Genomic DNA, 22,537 nt, shown 5'->3' with positions numbered 1-22,537 from the left:
GTTGTGTCATCTGAAACTAAAACAATCTTCAAAATTTAATTTACTCTTCGGTTTCCCAGTAATCAGTCTTTATGGAAGCCATTGAGATTTCTAGGTTTTCTTCTGAGGGAGAATAAAAAATACTTGAGTCCATGTCTCTCTAGTTAATTTTTATATTCTCAAGAACTAGCACCACGTCTGGAACAGAGGAATTACTCAACATGCTTTTCAGAATAGGTTAAAAATATAGCTTTATATCAATAACCCACCACTCTGCTCTAGATCTAATTAAAGACTGAATACTTAGTAAGCAGTGAGTTAGTTAACTAATAAATACTAATCAACAAGAAGAAACCTAACCAATCTTGAAATACCTCCAGTCCTGGTCAGCAACTCCAGCTATCTGACCTCTAATTTTTATTGAGATCTAGGATGGTTTTCATCAGACTTTCTAATCCTATCACAACAGTGTAATGAGATGGCCCTCTGGTACCCACATTTCCAATAGAGAATATAAACTCTACCCTCCCCTTGGATGGTTGTCAAAGTTGCCCTAAATTAACAATATGGATTGTTATGGATTTTAAGTCTCCTTATTTTTACCAAAAAATATGATTTAAAACAAAATACTCCATTTCAGGATTAAAAGCATTAACCAACAGGATTAGAAAGGCATAGTACAGTCCACCCTACAACAGCAGAATATATTCTTCTCATATGCACACGGAACATATATCAAGACAGACAATATCCCAGGCTATAAAACCAACTTCAAAAACACTTAACTGAAATCATACAGAATGCATTCTTCAACCATAAGGGAATAAACTGAAAATCAATAACAGATGTGAGGAAATTTTCCAAACATCTGGAAACTAAATATACTTTTAAATAACCCACAGGTCATACATATACACAATGGAATATTACTCAGCCATTAAAAAGAATACATTTGAATCAGTTCTAATGAGGTGGATGAAACTGGAGCCTATTATACAGAGTGAAGTAAGTTAGAAAGAAAAACACCAATACAGTATACAAACGCATATACATGGAATTTAGAAAGAAGGTAACAATAACCCTGTATGCAAAACAGCAAAAGAGACACAGATATATTGAACAGTCTTTTGGACTCTGTGGGAGAGGGCGAGGGTGGGATGATTTGCGAGAATGGCATTGAAACATGTAAAATATCATATGTGAAATGAATCGCCAGTCCAGGTTTGATGTATGATACAGGGTGCTCAGGACTGGTGCACTGGGATGACCCAGAGGGATGGGATGGGGAGGGAGGTGGGAGGGGGGTTCAGGATGGGGAACACATGTACACTCATGGTGGATTCAAGTCAATGTATGGCAAAACCAGTACAATATTGTAAAGTAAAATAAATAAATTAGTTAAAAATAACCCACAGGTCAAAGAGGAAGTCTAGAGAGGAATTTTAAAAAGACATTTAATTGAATGAAAATAAAAATTAAATGTGACATATCAAAATTTACAGGACAGAGCAAAAGCAGTGCTCTGAGGAAAAATTATAGCATTAAATAAATACATAAGAAAATAAGAAAGAACTCAAATCAGTAGTCTAAATTCCCACTTCAAGAACCTAGGGAAAAAAACAAAATAAACCCAAAGCAAGCAAAAGGAAAGAAATATCAGTAACAAAGGTAAGAGCAGATATAAAAGAAAGCAGGTAAATAGCAAAAATCAGTAAAACTAAGAGCTAGTTCTTTTAAAAGATTAATAAAGTCAACAAACTTCCTAAAAAGATTGACCAAGGGGAAAAAAAAAAGAAGAAACAATATACCAATATTAGGAATGAGATGAGATAACACTACCCTCCCTGCAGACATCAAAAAGATAGTAAGAGAGTACTATGAACAACTCTACACACACAAAAATTGGACAACTTAGAGAAAATGGATCACATGCTCAAAAAACAAAAACTACCACATCTAATACAGTATGAAGTAGATAACTTCAACAGACATTAACCATTATGGAAACTGAATTTGTCATTTCAAAACTAAGAAGAAATCTCACTGAAGAATTCTATCAAATGTTTAAAAAAGAATTAACACTAATTCCATCCTTTGTCACCCAGGAAAGGAAAGGCATTTTCTGTTCATTGTATGAAGCTAGTATTACCCAGATACCAAAATTAGATAAAGATAGTACCCTACAACACTAACAAAACCAAACAAAAACTCAACTACAGGCCAAGATCTCTCATGAATATAGACATAAGAACGATTAATAAAACCTAAGAGAATATGAGTGAGTGGAGTGAGTGAAGTTGCTCAGTTGTGTCTGACTCTTTGCAGCCCCATGGATGGTAGCCCACCAGGTTCCTCCATCCATGGGATTTTCCAGGCAGGAATACTGGAGTGGGTTGCCATTTCCTTCTCCAGGGATAGCAATATATAAAAATAATTACGCACACGATCAAGTGGGTTCCATTTGGGTTTATTCCAGGAATCCACTGGTTCGATATTTGAAAAATTAATCAATATAGTTCATTATATTAACAGGCTAAAAAATCATAATCATCTCAATTGATAGAGAAAACACTTGATAAAATTCAGTCATCATTTAAAAAAAAAGAAGAGATCAATTTCCTCAACTTGATAAGGCACATCTGCCAACAACATACAGCTAACATTACACTTAATTGTGAAAAGACAGAATGCCCTCTAAGATCAGAAAGACGCAAGGACATTTGCTCTCACAGTCTTATTCAACATAGTGCAAGAAGTTCTCGGAGAAGGCAATGGCACCCCACTTAAGTGTTCTTGCCTGGAGAATCCCAGGGATGGCGGAGCCTGGTGGGCTGTTGTCTATGGGGTCGCACAGAGTCAGACATGACTGAAGCGACTTAGCAGCAGCAAGAAGTCCTAGCCAGTTCAATAAGGCAAGAAAAGTAAATGAAAGGCGTACAGTTTAGAAAGAAAGAAATTAAACCATCCCTATTTGCAGATGACACAATTATCCACATAGAAAGTCTTAAGGAATCCACAAAAAAAAACCCTAGAACTAATCAATGAGCTCTACATTATGAACACGAGTCAAATACACACACAAATTGTTTTTACTGTATTTCTACATAGCAATGAACACATAGGCATTGAAATCAAAAATACAATACCATTTAGTGTTCAAAAGTGAAATCTACGCAAACATGAACAGAAATTATATGCTTAAAACTGCACAACACTGATGAAAAAAATGGAAGACTGGAAGATTCAAAATAGTAAAGATGCCAGTTCTCCCCAAATTCTAGCAGATATGAGAAGATTATTCAAAAATTTATATGAAAGCAAAAGGAACTAGAATAGTTAAAACAATGTTGAAAAAGAATAAGCTGGGATGAATTGGTCCACCCAATTTCAAGACTCAAAGCTACAGTAATCAAGACTGTGATGTTGGCTGAGACACATAGCTCAATGCAACAGAAAGGAGAACTTAGAAACAGACCTACACAAATATGCCCAACTAATTTTTGATAAAAATGCAAAAGTCACTGCATAGAAAAGGCATAGCCTTTCTAACAAAAAAGGGGGCTAGAACAATTAGACAGGCAAAAACCACAAACAAACAAAAATCTCACCAAAAAACACAACCTACATCTCACACCTTATACAAAAGCCAACTCAAATGAGTCATTGACTTAAATGTAAAACTATAAAACTTAAAAAACAGTAGAAGAAAATCTTCAAGATTTAGGGCTAGGCAAAGAGTTCTTTAGACTTGACACCAAAAGCATAATCCATAAAATAGGAAAAACAATCAATAAATTAGACTTCATCAAACTTAGAACATATTTGCAAGCCACACATATCTAATGAAGGAGTAGTATCATCTCAGAGAAGTGTGTTGAGTAAGAAAAGCAATGCCTAACATACAGTATGATTCCAATTTTATAATATTTTTGAAATAAAATTATATGCAGGAAAAATTAGTGGTAGCTAGAGGCGAAAGAAGGAGTAGGGGCAGGAGGGAAGTGGGTGTGGATATAAAAGGACAAGACAAAGAACCTTCTTGGAAGGTTCTTCATGGAAAAGCCATGTATCTTCACGTAGCAAGGTCAACGGGCTTCCCACGTGGCTCAGTGGGTAAAGAATCTGCCTCCCAATGCAGAAGACGTAAGAGACGTGGATTCGATCCTTGGGTTGGGAAGATCCCCTGGAGAAGGGCATGGCAACCCACTCCAGTATTCTTGTCTGGAGAATTCCACGGACAGAGGAGCCTGACAGGGTAGAATCCGTAGGGTCGCAAAGAGTGAAACACGACTAAAGCAACTGAGCATGCATGCATGCACATCAATGTCAATATCCCAGCCATGATGTTGTACACATCGCATAAATACCACTGCATTATACCATGCATGTGAATCTACAATAGTTCCAGCTTTAAAAAAAAATCTTAATGATTAACAAGAATGTAAAACTCCCGACGAATACAATTCCATATTGACTGAACTCTCAAATCCCCACTCTTTTCTGCCAATTCTTGCCTCTTGTGTGTCAGATGTTGACTCTTACCAAAGTCACTCCAGCTAAAGAAAACCATCTACACACCACAGCTGAGTCTTCCATACAATCAGGCACCAGGATCTGGGTATTTTACAGAGACCTTCCTGACTGTGCAAACCTCATGACTGATGGAGGCAGGTTCAGTCCAGGACAGGTGCCAGACGTGTCTGAGTTCCTGTGTAGACACCAGCAAATGGGCGTGGCTACCTCCACAGGGAAGCAGCAGGTTCTGAGACCAAGGCCACCACTTCCCTATCTCCCTCCGCCTCTGGCTGAGGCAGCACTGAGTACACAAGGGCCTCTGCACTCCGAAGGCAACAGAGCCGCTGTCCTGAGACCAGCAACCACGCAGATCACCTCCTGAGCCCTTAGCGAACGGATCCTATTCGGGTCTGAAGTTCCCTCTCTTCTGAGGTGAAAGCTGTAGGCTCCTCCCAATGGGGAAAACACCTTTCCATCTAAAAGACCATGAGAAATGTGGTCCAAGCTAACTGCAGCCGTGAGTCTGTACAAGGAAAAGAAAGATTCACTGACCAGGCATGTGGAATATGCATGGCTAGTCATCTCTAGAAACAATCACATAAAAGAAACTCTGCTGTTTGAAAGAAACGTGTGTGCATGCCTGCGTGCTCAGGTGCTCAGTCGTGTCTGACTCTTTGTGACCCCCATGGACTGTAGCCCGCCAGGCTCCTCTGTCCATGGGAATCTCCAGGCAAGAATACAGGAGTGGTTTCCCATTTCCTTCTCCAGGGGATCTTCCCAACCCAGGGATCAAACCCACATCCTCTGCATCGTTAGTTGGATTCTCAACCACTGAGCCACTAGGGAAGCGACCATAAAGAACCATAACACTTGTGAAACCAGTGTTTTGTTGTTGTTTTTTCAATCCTCTCTCAATAATGCAAACCCAAGTGCTTCCCAGGTCTCTTCAGCTGACCTGCAAGCACACACAGAGAAGTGGCTGCCCCGGGTCCGGGTGACAAGGGACCAGAAACCCTGCTGCTGAGCCAACCTTCTGTTTCTCCTGGACTGATCTGCACAGATAGCCACTATCTTCATCTCAGAAGATGAGTGTTCCAACTGACACAAAGACTTCTTAAAAAAATTCCCAGCCAGAGAAAAACGGACGCACTGTGTGGAGAGTAAGACCTGCTTCTACGGAATCGACTTTCCAGGAAAGCCTAGAAACAGTGCTGTCTGCTGACAATGGCATTTCCTCCTTCCTTAGAGACAACTCATCCCAGCAGGAAAGAAAAGCCAGGAGAGATTGGCTGTATTCACCCACAACAATAAAAACAGGCTATTAAAGTCCTAGAGGAGAAAACAAGCTGTAATTGTCTACTGGGACAATACAAATTCAGTAATCCAGCATGCACCAGAATTTAATAAGCCATTTTGCTTCAGAATAATTGTTGCATGGGGTTTGATTTAATTAATCACAGCAGGTTTGGAAACAGCCCCCAGGAAGTCAGTGAGATAAACCCTGTGCTGGTGTATGTCAGGGTGCCGCAGACTGACATCTTCAGGCGGCGGCAGGGGCGCTGTGCGCTCTAACCCACCCACTGCCAGCCTTGAAATGCCAGGACATGCGGGCATCCCTGTCTCGTGTGAAGGCTTCGGGCGAGCACCCACTCAGGGTGAGCACCTTGGATGAGGGTCAGAGTAGGAATAGACCAGGAAAAGCAGAGAGAAACCCTGCTTCCTCCTACAAGGTGATCGGAAAGAAGGTCTACCATGTTCTCTAAGCCTGAGTATTTTCTCCTAATTTTCAGTCAAGCCACAGGAAGCTCCAACCCACAGCAGGGGAGGACAGCATAGACAGAGCATCTCTACCCGTCTCCAGGGCTCCCCATCCCCGGTGGCAGAAGAATCTAGCCTGATAGAGAGCCCGGAGAAGGTCACCCTACATCGCTGCCCTCCCACCCAGCACAGAGATCTAGGAGGGACGGTGAGGCTGCAGGGAAGGATTAGTGGAGACTGGGAAGGGCCTCCCCTTGGCTGGAACCATGGCTGTGTTTAGGAATGGTCCGTCCTTCCATCTCAATGAGCACCATCATCATCCATGAGCACAAGACACTCTGCCAGGCACATGGCCTTTCAAGAGCTGCATGTGGACACAGGCGGCTCAACCCTGAGCAGAATGGTTGATCCCGATGCTGGTGGGTGAGGACAACTACTGAAAATACAAACTGACTTCCCTCGTTGCCCAGTGGTTAAGGCTCTGCACTTCCACTGCAGGGGGCATGGGTTCAAGCCCTGGTCAGGGAGCTAGGATTGCACATGCCTTGAGGTTAAAAAACGAAGAAAAAAATACAAACAGAATCCCACCAGTCATCCAGATTCCACAAGCTGCAAGTTTACGAGTCAGTCTTCTTCCTCACACCTTGCCATGGCTTTTCATCAAAAAGTGAATCTTCGGAAGAAGCTGCCACTTTCCTTATTCAAAATTCCACAGCTTCATTTCTCAGGGATGCCAGGCGTCTCAACCTGACTTAGGTTCAAGGATACACTGACTCAGCACAGGACGTGTGTGGGCCCCACCCTAGAGACACACACACACACACCCCCCCCAGAGGTCACCGCCAAGAACTGGAGCTGGGCCATAACGGTGAAGTCCCCCATGCTTTTCTGGGAAGTGCGTGACACCATGGTCCTGGCAGAGAGGCCTGAGGACGCAGAGGGGAGATCTAACGCCAGAGCTGGACTCGACTCTATAAAACAAGCAGGCTCTTCAGTAAGACGGGGCCACTCAATCCACTCTGGGGAGTTTAGGTTTGTTTCAGAAAAGTCAAAGGGAGAGAAAGCAGGCCTGGGAGATCTTAGAACAGACCATTTTAAAGAACACTGTTGACTTTTCCCGGTGTATTCTGGGTTATTTCTTAACCTCACATTTTTAAAATTAAAACACAGTTTTAACTTTTCTCATTTAAAAAATCTAATCCTTTTGAATATAACTGAAGCTGTAGATATTCATATATTCCCTCCTCCTTTATTGTTTCAAATGAGGGGTTGGGGGATGTTATTTCAGAAGGATCCATGGAGCATTTAAGCCAGGGCAATTCCTGTGAAGGCCTGTATTTCTAAAGGCTATTCAGCCCGTGGGTAACACCAGTGATAATGTTAAGGCCACACAATGGAGGCTAGTCTTTACCATAATACTGAGCCACTTGTGTGCTGGCCACACAAAAGTCTCCCTAGTGGTAGATTTTCGCTTAGTCCTCGGGCAGCGGAACAAATAGAGTGAATCAATTATTTCTATTTTCAACACAGATTTAAATGTACTCCGGCCAACCGAAAGAGTAAACATCAGCTTCCTATATATCCTGCACAGCAAAAAACAAAACCAAAAACAGAATCTAACTTTTCCACAGAGACAGAACAAATCATAAACCTGAGATATGAATTCTCCTATTTCTTGTTTCTTTCATTGATTTGACCAAACCACCAGGACGGACTCTAGACTAAAAGAAACGAGAAACCCACAGACCTTACACTGGATGGTGGATTTCATCCTGAGAGTACTAACTATGGTCTCCAGCCCCAGGCAAACTGGATTTTAATAACTGGTGGGGATATTTTAGGATAATTGCTGCATGGGGTTTGATTTAATTAATCTCAGCAGGGTTCAAAGAAAGCCCACGGAGTCAACATGAAAAATGTCCTTCAGATGTTCTATTATTACAAGTGGGGTGATTACATTACCAAAAGGTATAGAGCAGGCTGCAGCTATAAACCGAAACCTAAAGAAACGCCTTCTACATGGTGATAGGTATGCTTGTTCCTCCACAGGAAAGAGGGGGTAAAGCCATCAGCTCAGACTCGATGCAAAGCAGACGCCCATCAACAGTTATTGAATTAACAATGAATGAAGGTTGAAAGAATATGTGTGATGGGGCACAGTATGCAGAACAGTCATATGTTATTTAAGTAACTGCCAGAAATACACAATTTATAATATGACATTTAGATCAGAGAAGACAGTTCATGTGTAAAGACAGAGATGGAGATGTTTGGTGTGTTCTGGTGTAAAGACCAAGTCTGGAGGTGTTTTGTGTGACTGAAAACAGGTGTCTAGGTACAAATGACAGATTAGGGCACGGTCAGAACCCCGGGGTCGGGGGGGAGCATTCTTACTGGAAAGCACTGCTCCTTCATGAGTTTAGAATCTGGTTATATTCCAAGAAGTCAAGTTCTTCTGTATAGAGGATGGAAGACGGTGTTGGTGCTGGGAAGGCAGGCCGGGGGTGGGGGCCTGTGTGCTCTGCTCACGTAAGACCTCTGCAGTCCTGCCAGGAGGATGCTCAGAGTCAGACTTGCAGATGCACTCAGAATAAGATGGAACCACCAGGAGAGCCCCAAACCAATAGGCCCTCAACACCTAGCAAGTATTCATGGAACAAGCGACAATGGCTCCGCTTTCTCCCCATCCCATCACAAAACCATCAGAGCCTCCCCTCCCCCAGCTGATAAGTACCAGGACCTCTTCTGAGCACCCTGTAAGAATAGACTCGCCCATCCTCATGGCAACCTATGACTGTGGTTCCCAACTTTACTGCCCCTGAACAATCTAACACTATTTGGGGGTGGGAGAAGGCATCAATCTTTCCAAAAGACCCCCAGGTAATTCCAACACCCAAGAAAGTTTGGACCACTCAGTGAAGAGATGAGTACCACCATCTACATTGTTCAGAAAGGCAACTGAAACAAAGAGGTCAAGGCCACCCCAAAGTCACACAGCAGGCAAGCAGCAGAGTTGGGACCTGAACCATTTATCTGATGACCTTGAAACACTAAGAAATCGTGTCAGGGAGCAGTGTTGTAGAAATAGTCTACATCACTAGCGGGGATGAAATGAAGCAGGGTGGGTGAGGGAGTTGTGCGAGTGTACACAGTACAGAAACACAAGGGCGGTGGGCGGCGGATCCCAGAGGGAGGTCTGACCAGGCAGGAATGTGGTCCCGGATCTTTGACGGAGCAATGAAGAGCTGCTGTTTTTCATACATTCTAGAGCGCTGGTTCTCAAGCTAGCATGCAAGAAACTCACCTGGAAGGTGTTAAAATACAGACACACACCCGTGAGTCTCTGAGTCTGGGGGCTTCCAGGGGGAAAGTCCTAGAATTTGCTTTTCTAACGAACCTGGGAGATAGTGACTCAGAACCACTGCTCTGGGCACACAGTGACAGTAATGAACGAAGGGCCCCTCAATTCTGGGGGCCACTCAGAATTGTCTAACGGTCCCTCATCACCAAACTGGGGTCTGTCTCCCCACCTCTTATTCTGTCCCCAGAGGCTGGAATGTCTCCCTCTGTCAGCCCCTTCCCCAACCTGAGCACTCCTGTTCAGCCCAGGCTGTGGTTAGCGCCTCCTCCAGGAAGGCTTCCTGGACCCTAGGCCTCTCATGGACTTCCCTAACCACTCCCTGCAAACTGACCCCTCACCTGCTATGGGTCCCCAGACTTTCACACAGCAGCCTCTCCCCCCTGAAAGTGTTTGAGCCTCCCTGAGGGTAGGGATGTTCCTAGCATCCAGCACAGAAACTCTTGAAGCCACAGAGTCCCAACACCCCAAGTGGACAGGTTTCTACACCTACAGGTCAGTGGTTTTAGGACTCCGACCTACTCTCTCTCTTTACACCTTGTATGTGGTGGTGAGTGACCAGGGCCTGACCCTGTTTAATGTAACTGAGGTGTAACTTTGATACTCCACGACAAGACTGCTTACTGCTCCTGTTATATGAACAGCAATTTCCCTGAAAGCCTGTGATCCCGGTTCTGCTACCAGGAGCAAACCTCCTCCCTGGCCTCCCAACCCCTCTGCTCTGAGAGTAAAATCAGGGCTCCGTCCCCTGCACCTGCCTGGGATGCCAAGCAAAGACCCTGGCTTCCTGTGGGCTGCCTCCCGCCATGGCCACCTTCCAGGCTAGTCATTTCAGACCTGTGTGCTATTTTCTCCAAGGACTGCCTGCCAATCTCTGTAATGGAGCTAATCAGGGAGGGAAAAGGCTGGTCCCTCTCTCTCCCAGATTAGCCATCTGCGGCAAGCCCCAGATGGACAGAGGTCCTCTTAGAGCTCCTCAACTCCATGGCTAAACCACAAGACAGAATGGGGGCCCACTCAGATCTGGCCAGAGAAAATGTCCCAAGTCAGGCACCCGGTCCCTGAAATAACAGCGCTGAGCTTGCAGTGCTTTCATGGTGACATGGAAACAGGCGGAGGCTATTTCTGGCCAAGTAATCAGGTCCTCGAAGGTCCTAGAGAAGGGAGGGAACAGTTCTCTGTCTAGGACACCTGAAGATCACGAGCACAGGCTGAAGCACGGGGCATCACCTGTGACCACAAGCGTTGACATGCCGACCACAGCACATGGCCACAGCCACGTTTGGACTACACCTGTCCATCTGGGGCTTGCCGCAGCTCCTGGCTTCCCCCAGTCAGCAAGCGTACCCCTGGTCCAGGAGGGAGATGAACGAGGGTGACCGGAAACCCCCTAAGGCCCCACGCACCCCTTCGTATCCTCACCTCGGCTCAGCACCAAGAAACTTCTAGCTCGTAAAAAGCCCTGAGGACACTGCTGTGGAGGGAGCTACAAGCTTCAGAGGAGACAGGCTGGAAATGCATGCGTGTGGGTCTCCTGAGCCAGGCAGCCCCATGTTCAAACGTCAGCCTTGACTCGTCCTATGGGGCTACAGCCATGAACCTTGACGCCTTCACCTATGCAAGGGAGCTGTGAACCTAACCTGCTCTTCAGTTACACAGTCCTCATCCAAACCACAGGACACAGACACGTCTCATCAGTTCTCCCAGGGACGCACAGACCCACCCATCTCATTCGGGAACATCAGAGAGAAGTTAATTACATGCAACGTACACCTGAGGGCATCGGGGCTGGATTCTGTCAAGAACGGCAGGTATGGAATGGTTGAGCAACTGTCGGGAGGCAGCACCCTCTAGGTTCCCCGAGGCCTCCTGGAGAAAGAGGTGAACCAGACAGCAGGGAGCGAAGCTGGGAACTGGGGGGCACGGACGGGAGTCCCAGGTCAGTAGGAGAGACCGGTAGGCAGGGCAAGGGCAACAGAGACAGGCTTCCCGTCACCTCTGTTTCATCTGAGATGCAGAGATGAAGGGAACCACGTGAGTACTAATGCCTCTCTCTCTACAAGTGGAAAACGCAATCCAACATTCCAGTTACTAATTCTGAAACCGCCATGGATTGTACAATATGCGTCTAGAAAGCAGAGGTTCCTGCCTGGTGTTCCTGCCTGATGTTCTGGAAAACAAAAAGTACTTCTTTCTAAAACACTTGAATTTATACTTCTGTGTTTTTATGATCCCATGTATGCCATTACGTATCTCAGAAGCAAATATTCTTAAAATATTTAGCTTTCAGACCAAAAAAAAAAGAGCCCACAGACAATTCCATCCTCAATGAATCCTCCTGATGCCTCTGAGCTCGGGAAAGAGGGGGTGGGGGGGGGGCAGCGCTCGCTGCTCCACACAGCAGTCTCTGAGAGGCCACCCCGCCAGGCTGTAGAGCCAGGCATGGAGAGTCCTGGCCCAGCAGCCAGCAGGTTGGGCATCTAGGGCCAGCCCTACCGTCCGGCTGCCTCCCTTGGACATGTCATTTTATTTCTCTGGGCCACAGTTTCCTCATCTGTGGAATATAAAGTCCCTTCTAGCCATCGAAGCAGAAAACCTTCCCAAGACTCTGCTTCAGCATTTGCAAAAGAACAAATACTTTCCTACAACTCACAGGAAGGCGAAGGAGATATCCGAACAAGGCTTTAAATTGTACAATGAAATGGAAACAAACTGACTCACAGCATCACAGGGCGCTCAAGGACCCTGAAGCTCTGGCCAGCTAAAGTGAAACTGACCTCTCACTGTAGGGGTGGAGCAGCTGGCAATGGTCTTGGCATGAAGCTTTCTCGAGCTCTCCTGTAGCCAAGGGGGCCAGCACTCCCTTCAGGAAAGCCAGCTGGAAGTCAGTCCAGGCAGCGTCCCCGTCTTTCTGGAGGACGGGAGACAACAGCTTTCCCCCACACGCAGCTCTACAGGTACAGCTATTATGCCCTCAACTGCTATAAAATGCAGACTAAATAAAACACACAAATAATAACCTCATTCCCAAAGCCAAATCCCAACCCATGTCTGAGTTCAAAAGTTGGTGTGGTGAGAAGAGGGGCTGTGGGCCTGGTATTTCACTTCTCCAAGCCTCCCTTTATCCATCTGTAAAATGGGGCTAGGAATGCATCGATGTTACAGGGATGCGAGGAGGATTCATGAGTTATTACTGCATGTACATTCCTCAGAAGGGTGCCTGGCTCCTTGTAAGTGCTCGATAACTGCTACCTAACATTCATATCAACATGAGTATCAACACAGCCAGAGAACTTGTCTACGGATGGTACTACTTCAGCAAGAATACACACACAACCAGGAGAGGCAAGGAGATTCTTGAATCCACAGCAGTCCTGGGGAAGCTGCCACCTCCTCCTGACACTTTCCGACATTCTAAAATAAAGACGTCTGCCAGGTGATGGGGGACCAACTGGAAGAGAAGAAATGGACAGAGGGACGGCAGTGCAGGAGAAAACTCAGCAACCAGAAGAACCGAAACAAGCTGTGCACTGGAGGCGGGGAAACCACAGGGAGAAACAGGTAAAAGGCAGGTAAAAGACACAGGAGCTTAAGCAGAAAGACAGACCGGCAGCCTGGTGGCAGGAGAATGGCTGATCTGGGGACCAAGGCAGGTGGGTGAAGATGAGAATGCTGGGTAAGAAACAGTCACATAAAATTCTAAAGGGTGGGGGAGGGGCAGAGGGCAAGGTTCAGAACAGGGAGGCACAGACAACAGGTCCCGGGGACACTGCATTGAGGAAGCCTGGTAGAAGGGGGACACAGAAAGGTAGCGTTCGTTAGGAGGTTGGGGGGGCGGGGTGTGGAAAAAAAAGGTAACGTTTCTGTGCCTGCTAGAGAAGGCGCGCACAGAACTTGGGGACTTGGCAGGGATAACAGGGTAGAAAACACAGGCACGGAAAAAGAGGTGAGACGCGGGAGCACGGCGGGACACACGAATTTAGACGGCCTTGGTAACAAGTGCTAAATAAACTCAAGTTATTCTACTCATCGACAAGACTGTCCAGTGCTGGGAAGCAACTGACCGAAAGAGTTTTGAGAGTTTTGTTTGTCTGCTTGGTTGGTTTGGCTCTTTTCCCGCACCTGGAGGGATTGGGGGAGGGCACTGATCGGGCTCTGAGACAGTACAGCCAGATGGTGGCCGTCCGCTCAGGTCACCCGAGTTCCCCAAACGTGGGCGCAGCACTGGTCTGTAACCCCGGGGGCTGGGGTGCCGACAACCCCCACCACGCCGACCACAAGTGGAAGGAAAACGGCCCTGGAGCCCACCCTCCAGCTCGGGATCCCGCCGTCTCTCTCGGGAGATGAGGCCCGGGGCACCAGGGAGCGAAGTTCTCCAGCGCATCCCCTGGGCGGCGCGGCCGCCCCGCGCCTTTGTCCCTCCCGCAAACCGCGGCGGGTCAAGTCCTGAGGGTCCCCGGGCGCGCGGGGCTGGAGTCCCACGGTCCGGGGCCGCCCGGCCGCGCAGCAAACGCACTGAGCGAACCTCACGCCCAGGCTGCAGGGCCGGCGTTGGGGTACCTCCGCTCCTGGACTCGGGCTCCCTGTGGACACCCAGGCACCGACGCTGCAGACCGCCGGCCCAGCGCCCCGTGCCCCAGCGCAGCCTCACCTACAGCGGCCCCGCTCGCAGGAGCCTCCGAAGTCGGCCGATCCTAGAGGTCCTGGCGACTTAGGATCGGTCCTGCCTGGCCCCGCGAAGCTCTGAGCACGCCGGAGCCGCAGAGAAGCCTCAGCTCTGGCGAATCGACTTTGAGCTGGCGGGCTCGGATGCGGCGCGACGAGCGCGGGGCGGAGCACACCAGCCTCCGCCTCCCTGCCCAGGCCACGCCCCCGCCCGGGCCACGCCCCCGGCAGGACTCTTCTTCCGCCCCAGGCCAGGCCACGCCCATTCTCTGGCCACGCCCCCGAACGGCCACGCCCCCGGCAGGGCTCTCCTTCCGCCCCTGGGCCACGCCACGCCCTTCATTGGCCACGCCCATGCCCACGCCCCGCCCCTAGTCCGGCTCTCCTTCCACCTCCCCCAGGCCACGCCACGCCTGTCCCCTGGCCACTGCCTAGGCTCGGCTCTGCCACTTGCTTCAGGCCACGCCTCCAGTTTGGCCCCTAGACAACCCCCCCAGCCCCACCCCTATCGCAGGCTACCTTGGCAGCAGCCCCGCTACCCCCACCATTCTCCCAACCATTCCCAACCCCACCCCCATCTACCACGAGGATATCCCCCCACCGCGTTGGCGGCCCTGCTACACTGCCCCCAGACCCTAGCTCCTCTTCTCCTCAGCTACATGCCTCAGCCCGGCTCCCTTCCATCCGCAGCCAACGACTCCCCCCATACCAGCACCCCCAGCCCGGCCCCCCTAAGCTCGGCCCCACCCCTACCCCAAGAGCTCCCCAGCCTCGCCTGGGGCCGGGGGAGCGAGGAACATTTGCTCCTGCCCACCAGGGCCACTGCGCCTCGCAGCCCCCTGGCCCCATCTCTGTAGGCCAAGGCGCCCTGGCTGCCCTTTTCGAGGGGCGGGTGTTGGGGAGAAAACCCAGAATGAAGACTTTTAAACCTACCCACCCTCCAGGACGCACAGCAGGTCTTCCGTGGGCGGTGTGGGTGAACCATTCAGGTTTCACCTCCCTGGTGGCTCAAGGCTTAATCACTAATTCACGCGAAAACCACAGAGGCAAAGGCAGCCCTCCAGCGCTAAGATCTGGGCCTTAAAACTTACATGATTGTTTCCTGATGTGCACCTAATGGAATTCATAAAATAAACATGTTCTTTTAAAAACTGCCATCTTTTAGATGATTCATTTCAGTGGTTCTGTGTGCCAGCACTATTATTATAAACATGTGTTACTTTTATAATCAAAGAAGAACAACCACCTCTATTAAAAAACTAAAGAACATATAAATATATTAAATTTCGAATGTGTGTGTTGTTTTTCGTCACTCAGTGGTGTCTGACTCTTTGCAACCTCATGGACTGTATAGCCTGCCAGGCTCTTCTATCCATGAGGATTCTCCTGTCAAGAATACTGGAGTGGGTTGCCACGCCCTCCTCCAGGGGATCTTCCGGACCCAGGGATGCAACCCAGGTTTCCCACATTGCAGGCAGATTCTTTACTGTCAAAATTAATTCTATGTATGCTTTCTTGAAGAGTGAAAAACTATTCTGTGTGATACTCAAATGGTGGCTACATGTCCTTATGCATTTGTCAAAACCAGAATATACAGCACAAGGAGTGAACCCTTATGTAAACTCTTTCATCATAATCTATCAACCAATGTGCCACACTGAGGCAAAATGTGGGTAACAGGAGAAACTCGAGGGGAGGAGCTGAGGGAATCTATGCCAACTCTCCTTTCCTCTCATTCTTTCTGTAAACTAAAAAAAACAGCCCATTAATTAATGCACAGGCCTCCCTGGTAGCTCAGCTGGTAAAGCATCAGACTACAATGCAAGAGACTGCAGTTCAACTTCTCGGTCAGGAAGATCCCCTGGAGAAGGGATACGCTACCCACTCCAGTATTCATGAGCTTCCCTGGTGGCTCAGAGGTAAAGAATCTGCTTGCAATGTGGGAGACCTAGGTTCGATCCCTGGGCCCCTGGAGAAGAGTGTGGCAACCCTCTCCTTCTTGCCTGGAGAATCCCCATGGACAGAGGGAGCCAGTCCATGGGGTCACAAAGAGTCGGACACGATTGAGCGACACAGCTCGGCAATTAAAGCACACACACCAAAATATTAATGGTCATTTTCTCTGGGTGGTGGGAATATGAGCAAATCCTTGCTATTGTTTGGATCTTTATTGAAATTCTCCAAATTTTCAACAATGAACACATTTTTTAAAGCAGAAACATATAAACAGGCAATAGAAAATTTTAGAGAGCTCTCATGAAAGGCTAATGTCAAATATTTCATTTTATTTCCTTTTTAAATTGTATTGAAATATAGTTGATTTATAATGTGTTAATTTCTGCTATACAGAAAAGTGATTCTGATACATACATATATATTATTCTCTTTTTAATATTCCTTCCCATTATGGTTTATCACAGAATATTAAATATAGTTTCATGTGCTATACAGTTGCTGTTGTTCAGTCTCTACGTCATGTCTGACCCTTTGCGACACCATGGACTGTGGTCCACTCGGCTCCTCTGTCCATGGGGTTTTCCTGGCAAGAATACTAGAGTGGGTTGCCATTTCCTTTTCCGTATTTTATTTCTACTTTATATAACTTTAACAAAACCTGCAAGAAGCTCTCAAAATTGTTAAAAATGACATCAATTTCAATATTGTTTAAAAAAAGCATATCAAGGACTGAATTGAGTTTTTAAATTAGCTCTTTAGAATTACCAAAAATCAGAGGAAAAAATTTTGAAAAAATCAGTATCTCAAAGGATCATCTCTGCCTGCTTGGAAATTGTCACAAATATTTACATGAACACATGAACACTGGCCCTCAGATAAACAGATTTCTCTAGAGCTGTAAAGGCTTGGCCTCGAGGCATCTTGTCCCTGTGATCTAGCCCTTGACCTTTCTGGGTTTCAGTTTCTTCAGTGAAAAGGGAAACACCCTCTCATTGTTGTTCAGTTGCTCCTGTCTGACTCTTTAGGACCCCATGGACTGCAGCAAGCCAGGCTTCCCTGTCCTTTACCATCTCCCAGAGTTTGCTCAAACTCATGTACATTGAGTCAGTGATGCTATCCAATCATCCCATCCTCTGTTGTCCCCTTCTCCTCCTGTCTTCAATCTCCCAGCATCAGGCTTTTTCCAATAAGTCGACTCTTTGTATCGGTGGCCAATGGATTGGAGCTTCAGCATCAGTCCTTACAATTAATATTCAGGACTGATTTCCTTTAGGATTGACTGGTTTGATCTCATGGCCGATCAAGGGACTCTCAAGAATCTTCTCCAGCACCACAGTTCAAAGGCATCAATTCTTCCATGTTCAGCCTTCTTTATGGTCCAACTCTCACATCCATACATGACTACTAGAAAAACCACAGTTTTGACTATATGGACCTTTGTCAACAAAGTGATGTCTCTGCTTTTTAATATGCTGTCTAGGTTTGTCATAGCTTTTCTTCCAAAGAGCAAGTCTTTTAATTTAATGGCTGCAGTGCTCGCTTAGGCAGCATATATACTAATTTCATGGCTGTAGTCACTGTCTGCAGTGATTTTCGAGCAAAAATACCAAACTTCAGCCCATGTAGGACTCCTGGTATCTTAGTACATGTGGATGCTTAATAATTAATAGTTCCTGCCCTTTAAAATATACTTTAAAAAAATTTTAGTGGGATTCTTAAGCTCCTGAGATAAAAGATATGTCTGGTTTTAGATTATTAACTTATTTGACAAAACAGGATGGTTAAAGAGAGAAACCACTGATTGACATGGAGAGGCTGGGTGTTGTACACCAGGGCCGGCACTAGTTAACAAGCTTCGAGGGTATGAATCACCAGACTTCTCCAGCTCTCACTTCCCTAATCTGTTAAAGGAGTGACATGGACCAGTCATCTCGAAGTTTCCTTCAGCTCCCATCATTCCACTGGGAGTCTCACCGTGACTTCTGAGGACAAATGCCCTAAATCTCCCACAGTGACCATTTTCTGCCCACAGGAACCGCCATCACTCACAGCCCTGCAAACAAAGGTGACATCTGCATTCCACCTTCCCCACCAACGGGAACTTCCAAAGGTTTCTTTGGTCTTTTTCCCATCCTAGTAATATGCTGCTGCCCAGCTCTGACCAGCAGCTTAAACTCTAATTCTATTAGGAAGTCAGTTCAAAGTTTCCACCAAAGAAAGAAGGAACCACCACTGGCACTGATACAAACCACCAGCTCTTATCAAGTCGACTGTGCATTTTTTTTTCACTTGATAACCTCCCTGAAATTATGTGTCCCTCTGTTAATATTTCCTGAGCACTTCCCATGCTATGTCCTTCACACTCACTCCACTGAAAGATTCAAAGCAGTGCTTGGTGTACCATTATCTTTTGTTGTTTATGATACAGAAAACAAAGCTCAGTAAAGTTGAAAGAGTCACCTACAGCCACACAGCTAGTGAATGATGGAGCTGTGATTTAATTTCACGTACCTGCTTTAAAACACTATGTAGAAAGCAGGACTGTAAGTGCCCAGAGTTCTGAAGGAGCATTGCTGCATTCAGTCTGCTCAAAGTTCCTGTTCATCTGGTTTCTCAGGAGACAGGACAGGGGAGGGAAGAGCTATACCCTGAATGTTTGTGCCCCTAAATCCTTATGTTGAAGGCTAACACCCAACGAGATGGTTTTAGGAGGTGAAGATGTTCAGATAAGTAGGTTTATGTGAAGTCATGAGGATGGGGCCCCGGGATGAGATCAGTGCCCTTATAAGAAGAGGAAGAGAGACCAGAGCCCCCATCTCTGTCTCTTTCTTTCCCCACCAGGAAGAGACTATACACCAAGAAATGGGTTCCCACCATTCACCAAATCTGCTGGTGCCTTCATCTCGGACACCAGAATAATGAGAAATAAATTCCTACTGTTTAAGCCCCCAGGCTGTGGTACTTTTCATTGCAGCCTGAGCTGACTAATACTGTAAGGAAACTCCCTTCTTATTTCAGATTTTTCTTTTTGAGGAGCTTCCACAAAGTAACCCTTCTGGCCTCAGGCCCCACCCTCTGCACCAAAGAAGGAGTTGCTGACAGGTGGGAGGAACCCATTGGTCCACCTACCTTGATAAAGTGAAAGTGAAAATTGCTCAATTGTGACTGACTCTTTGTGACCCCATAGACTTGTAGCCTCCATCCATCGGGATTCTCCAGGCCAGAATACTGGAGGGGGTTGCCATGCCCTTCTCCAGGGGATCTTCCCAACCCAGGTCTCCTGAGTTGCAGATGGATTCTTTAACATTTGAGCTACCTGGGAAGCTGCTACCTTGATAGGATAGACCTAATTTATTAGTAGTTTGACAGTTATTCTTTAGAAACACAGAGGAATCACTCTTATCTAACCTCTCTACCCAGACTTCATCAGAGAGCAATCTGGAGTCAGGGACTGCCACCTGCAGGGTGGTGGTGGGGGTGACTTCAGTTCTATGCCTGGCTGGGGGCAGGGGGCACTAAGAGGATATTAGTGAGAACTTTTCTCAGACCTAAAGTCACAATCTACAATTGATTGGATTGACGATATCACTACATTTTTATCTTCCTCTGTCAGTCTCCAGTGCCCTGTTTCTTCATTGCTTGTAGAGGCGGAAGGGGATCAAGGAGGGTGGGTAAGATCAAGAGGTAAGATCCAGGTCTCCACTCCAGCCCTGGGGCTTCAGGAAGATAACTTAACATTCCCAGGAGTCTTCCTTATCTGTGAACACTGGGGTGGAAATCAATTGTGAAAACGTCCCAGGTCAAAGCCTGAGTAAAATGGTAAAACCTGAGGAAACTGGTAAAATTTCAGTAAATGGAGACTGTTTTTATCAATTAGAATGGACAAGCAGGATTCACTGTCTTCTGTTCTACAGTGTATTAGACCAGATATCTAAGTATCCTAGAATGAAAAAATACTGTTTGGTATTCATCAAATTATGTTGGCACATAAGTATCTATTAGGTGGGAAAGAGGGAGAGTTTACCTTGCTCTTTGCTCAAGAATGGGGCATGGAGCCCACAGGGCTGGAGGGCACTTGGCAGGGGTGGGAGGTAGACACGCTGGGACCCCAGGCAGTATCTATTGCAGTGCCCTCCTCCCGTACTCAGCTAAAGGACTGCTCTCACACCTGGGTCTGGAGGGAATCTGATGGGTAGGGCCACCCTGAGATGAGGAGAAAGGGAAGAGGAGAAGGAACAGAAATAGCTTTCTCAGCTCTTTCCTGTTGCTCAGAATTGGGCCTTCCTGGGGGTGCTAGTGGTAAAGAACCTGCCTATCAATGCAGGAGACATAAGAGACGCAGGTTCGAGACCTGAGGTTGGGAAGATCCCCTGGAGGAGGGCATGGCAACCCAGTCCAGTATTCTTGCCGGGACAACTCCATGGACAGAGGAACCTGGCCGGCTACATACAGTCCATAGGGTTGCAAAGAGTCGGACACAACTGAAGTGACTTAGCACACACGCATAACTGAACCACTTTGCTGCTGCTGCTGATGCTGCTAAGTCGCTTCAGTCGTGTCCGACTCTGTGCGACCCCACAGACGGCAGCCCACCAGGCTCCCCCGTCCCTGGGATTCTCCAGGCAAGAACACTGGAGTGGGTTGCCATTGCCTTCTCCAATGAATGAAAGGGAAAAGTGAAAGTGAAGTCGCTCAATCGTGTCCGACTCTTAGCGACCCTATGGACTGCAGCCCACCAGGCTCCTCTGTCCATGGTATTTTCCAGGCAAGAGTACTGGAGTGGGTTGCCATTGCCTTCTCTGAACCACTTTGCTAAATACCTGTAACTAACACAACATTGTAAATCAACCATATTTCAAGTAAAAAAAAAAAAACTAGAGTCCCCACGTAACTCCCCTTACCCCTCCCAACAGCTTCCCCTATTATTAACATCTCCATCAGTGTAGCACATATGTGTTACAACTGCTGAGCCAATATTAACAGATCCCTGCTAACACAAGCCCGCAGCTCATACCTAGGTTCACTCTTCATGTTATTCAGTTCTGTGGATTTTGATGGATGCAGATACCATGTATCCATCACAGGAGAGCTTCATTGCCCTAAAGATCCCCCCCCACCCCCACCCCGTCCGCCCCACCTCCCGCCGCCCCCCCTCCCCCCCCACAACCCCCTGCCCTGTGCTCAGGAATCCCTTGGTGGTCCAGTGGCTAAGACTCCATGCTCCCAATGCAGGGGCCCCAGGTTTGACCCCTGTTCATGGAACTAGATTCCACATGCCACAACTAAAGATCTTTCATGCTGTAACTAAGCCCTGGTGCAGTCAAATAAAAAAATAAATATTTTAAGCACAATCCCCTGTGCTCTACCAGTTTATCCCTCCTTCCCCTCTAATCCCTGGCACCTACTGGTCTTTCCAGCATCTCCATAGTTTTGCTTTTTCAGAATGCTGTACAGTTGGAGTCGTACACTGTGTAACCTTAGGGAGCATGAATGACTTTACATTTGATGGCACTCTAAGACCTCAGATGTGCATTTGTGTTAGCACAGATCAAAGAGATCTCTGAAAGGGCACCAATTTTTTTCCTTCTCCTTTATTTACTTTGAGATCTCCCACAATACTAGGTACAGAGTGCTGTGCCATGCTTAGTTGCTCAGTCATGTCTTATTCTTTGTGGCCGCATGGACTGCAGCCTGCCAGGCTCCTCTGTTTATGGGAATTCTCCAGGCAAGAACACTGGAGTGGGTTGCCATGTCCTCCTGCAGGGGATCTTCCCAATCTAGGGATCAAAGCCAGGTCTCCCACATTGCAGGTGGGATCTTTACCAGGGAAGCCTAGGTACAGAGTAGGCACCAGGTATTCAATAAAGCAGTAAGTGACAATAATAATAATACAGCATTAGTTATTATCATGTGCTTTAAAGTCTATTACAAATATGAGATGGAATTATTAAAAAAAAAAAAAAAAACAGTTCCTAAAATCAGGGCTCTCACTGTCTAGGCATGCTGCCAGCCCTTTTGGCTGATTTTTGTAAGTCCTATTAAAACAATCATTCTTTTCAACTCCAAAATTCTAAGCAAACTCCTAATAACCATCGCAGCCCACAACTCTAATTTGAAAGGAATCGTATGACCAGTCTTGAATTTCAACTCTGACCAATCTCTTTCATTTTAAAATCCAAGTTAATCCTTTTTTTCCCCATCAACTTCAAAAGTACTGGAGAACAGATGGGAGAAAACAGAATGATTCATTGTTTACTTATAAGTAACCTTTAAGTAATGAACACATTAGGGAGACAGTGTAGTATA

General features: G+C 46.7%; 1 protein-coding gene across 3 annotated transcripts in view; it reads right to left on the bottom strand.

Annotated features, from left to right (window-relative positions):
- Nucleotides 1–22,537, bottom strand: part of SPATA13 (spermatogenesis associated 13) — a 233,084-nt gene that overhangs the window by 91,877 nt on the left and 118,670 nt on the right. Inside the window, exon 1 of one of the 3 annotated variants that reach the window (XM_027557568.1) lies at nt 14,262–14,434. The exons of the other annotated variants lie outside the window; for them this stretch is intronic. The gene's annotated coding sequence lies outside the window, so the exon portion shown is untranslated. Of the gene's footprint in view, nt 1–14,261; nt 14,435–22,537 lie in introns of those variants that run through there. 3 annotated transcript variants of the gene reach the window in all.

The sequence above is a fragment of the Bos indicus x Bos taurus genome, chromosome 12 (assembly GCF_003369695.1).
Source record: "Bos indicus x Bos taurus breed Angus x Brahman F1 hybrid chromosome 12, Bos_hybrid_MaternalHap_v2.0, whole genome shotgun sequence".
Taxonomy (NCBI): Eukaryota; Metazoa; Chordata; class Mammalia; order Artiodactyla; family Bovidae; genus Bos; species Bos indicus x Bos taurus.
Note: the sequence above shows the minus strand (reverse complement) of the source record. Positions and strands in the feature narration are given on the sequence as shown.